Raw genomic sequence first — 4115 nt, forward strand, 5'->3', positions numbered from 1 at the left:
TGGAGAAATAATGCTTTTAAGCTACTCTAATGCACATTCATGGCTTGCAAGCAACTTACAATTTTCACTTCCTATTCTAGCAGCTGGTGGAAAGTAAGCATTCATAATCATTACCTGCCAATCAACAGCTTGATAATAGAAAGCTGTAAGTTGCCATTGAGAGACTCACAAGCTTTTCCCATGATGGAATATGGGATCATTATTTTCTTCCAGTCTCTTTTCAATGCTTTTATTGGTTATTCTATATAGATGGGTTCTGAAATTAGGAAACATTATTACTACCATTTTCAACTAAGTAAACAGAGGCTCAGAAAGAGTAAGAAAATTAGGGGATATGGTAACTCAACCAAGAAAGAGAATCAAAAATAAATGAACACAGTTTCTTTAACTGGATAATCAATAAATCCTCAATTAATAAATATGGGTTAAATGAACAAGTTAATTCAAGTCATACTTCAACGCACATTTATTGAACACTTCCTGTATGCTGACACTGTTCCAGGCTCTGAAAAAAAGTGGTGCGTAAGACAAATTATATCCCTGCTCTCATGGAACCTGTGGTTTAGTAGTGATAAATAGAAACAAACAAACAAGAAAGAGATCAGAAATCACAAATAGTATGAAGAGAATTAAACTAGAGTGTGCGATAATGTGATGATGTGAATACTTTAGACTGACTGTTTAAAGGAAGGCTTCTCCCAGGAGGTGACATTTCAGCTGACACCTGGACTACAGGAACAGACAGCCATACAAAGATCAGGAGGAGGAGCGTCCCAGGCAGAGGGAACACAGCTTCCAAAATGATCCCAAGGCCAGAGTGAGTCGGGCCTATTTGGGGAGCAGAAAGAACGGCAGTGCGGCTAGAGAGGAAAGTGCAAGGAGGAGAGTGTATGGCGTGAGTTCCAAGAGGTAGCTAGGAGCCAGGATGAATGGATGCAAGAATGGATGGAAGGAACAACAGATAGGGAAAAGAAAGAAATAAGAAGAGGGCTACTTTTACGTTAATCAGAGATTCTTTTACATGTTGATCTTTCTGGAAGTTCTCCATTAGTCCATATTCCTGCCTTAGCAGGTACTGAAAAAATGAATATAACTCTTATTATTTGATATTTTAAGAAGATGCCATCCCTCAGGTTACCACCTTAAATTATCAATGACCACAGGGTAGCACTGAAAAAAAAATCTGCAGAAAATGTAAAGTAGGGTGAATAGGTATTAATTTCAAGAGATACCCAGAAGGTGAATTTTCCATAGTACTTGATTTGAGTCTGTTTTGTACTGATTTGCCTCTTTCTTCTCATGGAGTGTAAAGGATATTCTTAATTAATTCAAGATTCATTCACTGATTCTGATTAATCCATGTTTTCTGGTACCAAAAGAGTGATTTAAATAATTCTCAAGTTTCTCTTATCTTCTAATATTTACCTGCTGTCTAAAAGTTTATTGTAAGCATATTTTCAAAAGCAATGTATTTTTAAGATTTTTGGAACTGAAGCCCAAGCAATTAAACAGTAAATAAAGAGGCCCACTGCCCTCTGTGACCTCACACGGACCAGATCATTAATCAAAATCTCAGTTCTTCCTGAAAAAAACTGGGATATATGCTTGGTCTCCAACTAGAATCTCAATAGAGATCTTTGATTTTATTGGATAAAAATATTTTTATAAATATAACCTTCATTTTATAAATTTTAATTGGCACCAGATCTTAGAGGTGATGTTACACTGACTCTATGATTGCTCTCATGTCACCCATGCCCAACCAGGAGCTTCTTTGTCTAAAGTCACGAAAGCTGCCCACATCATGTCATGGTGGTTTGAATTTACACCTTCTCTCAGCAATCACAAAGCCCTATCCAGAAATATTTATTAGTAATTGTATTTGTATCTATTAAACGTAGATTGAGAGGATTTTATTTTAACAAGATTTTATTTACCAACTAATTAGAATGACAATTTATTACAAGTATGACAATAATTAACCTAGAATTAACAGAATAGTACAGCTTTTCTGGTTGTAAGAAAAAAAAAAAATCATTTTTCTCCCCCGCTGTGGGCCTCATTTTGCACAGCTACTTATTTCAGTCATTGTTATTAATTTCACATTTTTATTTACTCTTTATTTTCCTAGACATTTGAATTCTGCTGCTGTCAATTTCACAAAGGTCTTTTAAAGATAAATTCGCTATGTACCAAAAGCAGTTGTTTAAATGAGCATTTGGTTCTGACAGCTTTGCTCTTGATACTTTTCATAGCAGCAGCTAGGAGAGCATTTTACCATCAGTCATGGTTTTCTTTGTTATGCTTTCTTTTTTTCCTCCAATCAAAGTAAATATGTTCTTACAAACAGCATTACCCTAAAAAATTTTCCTCATGTTTAATGAATGTGACCCTCAGTACAATGAATAACAACAAAGCAATGAAATCCCGATTTTCCCTAAGAGACAAGACAGTTATCACATTATTTCATTCATATATTAGTCAATGCTGTCTCAGTATTATTCTTTTGTCAAACATCAAGTTAATAAGAAAATAAAGCTTCTTCACTGGTATGATGATTTTATCGTTAACAGGCCAAGCAAAAACTTATTTAAACTTGAAAATACAATGTTTAGAAAGCACAAATGCAACTAATTATTCATTTCCTACCTCCAACATTTTCAAAGATAACTTCATTCTTCCCATTCTTCCATTAAAAGAAAAATCTGTTCTTAAAAACTCCAAGACCTAATCCCTGCTTCAGGCTAATGACAAAAAATATTTTTCATTTTTAGTTCACATCTTGAAAAAAATTCCCTTGACAGAAAATGCTCTGAACTAGACTCTGAAAGGCAAATGTATTTGCTTCATTTAAGTTTTTCAGGATGACAAAGGAGAGAAGAGGAGTCAAGAAGAAACATGAAAGTTGAACTAAAATAATCTGCTTCAAATACTAAAATATTTTTAGTATAATGAACAACTTTAAATATCAAATTTCATACTATAAATAAATATTTGAATGACAGAACACCTTACCCTTCTATTCCCAGGATTAAAAACCATATCATATTTATTTCTAATCATGTCACTGAACTGCTACTGTTTTCTGAACTGCAAATAAATGACATATTCATAACAATGTGACACAGTTATGTATGACTGATTGGTATGAAATAGAAAGGGACTTTGTCCTCAGCATAGATTAGAACAGGGCCTGTCTAGTGCATGCTGTCTGTATATCTGCAGCTACTGATTGCCCTTCTGGTAAAAGACTCAATAGATTTTTCTTAGCATAATTTCTACTCTACAATAAATTACCAAATCTCAATTGACTCTGTTTTAGAGTCATTTCTAGATTCCAATTCATTACAATACAATGACTTCAAACTTATCTTGGACTTTAAGAATCTCGTCATGGTTTTACACGTTTCAAGAGAAAAAAGATAGGCAGACAATGTGCTCCTCAATTTTTGTTTCTTTTACAGAAGAAAACTTTACTATTGATAAAACAATGAGTACTTTAGAAATCTTCCTGACTGTACACACTTTAAAACTTTTCCTTTTCTTTGCTTTTTCCTCCCATTTCAATAATTAGGCCAGGGAATAAAGAAAGGAATTTCCAGTCCAGTGGTCATGTTCTACATCCTATCATTTTGTTGCTGTCTTTCCCCTAGCCAAATAGCTCCATTAATCAGCAGGAAAAATACGCAGCAAACTATCTCTACATCCTAGTATTATCCCCAGTGGAAGGCTGATAATTAGGAAGTTGCTTCTGAAAGAACTTCCATTAGAGTAAAGAACTATGGTGGCATGCCAGGAACCTCAGAGATGTATCAGTGTTACTCTGGGTTAGTTAGGCTTTGGTTATAACTAAGTATAGGGAAAATTTAGTGAATTTATTTAATGAATGAGCATTAATTTAAAAATTGCCTTTTTATATAGCCAAAGTCTTACTTCCAGAGTAAAGTCAGTCTGAGACACACTTTTACTTAGATAATTTCAGTTATTTTTCCTACTTAAGAGTTGTATGAATTACGAATTCTTAAAAAATCTAAAAGCAGACCTAATCTGCTGGTGTACTGACAGTGTAGGTTCATACACTGCAATTTCTATTGATTGTTGTATTTCCTTTTTTC

This window comes from Pseudorca crassidens, chromosome 16 (genome assembly GCF_039906515.1).
Source record: "Pseudorca crassidens isolate mPseCra1 chromosome 16, mPseCra1.hap1, whole genome shotgun sequence".
Lineage (NCBI taxonomy): Eukaryota > Metazoa > Chordata > Mammalia > Artiodactyla > Delphinidae > Pseudorca > Pseudorca crassidens.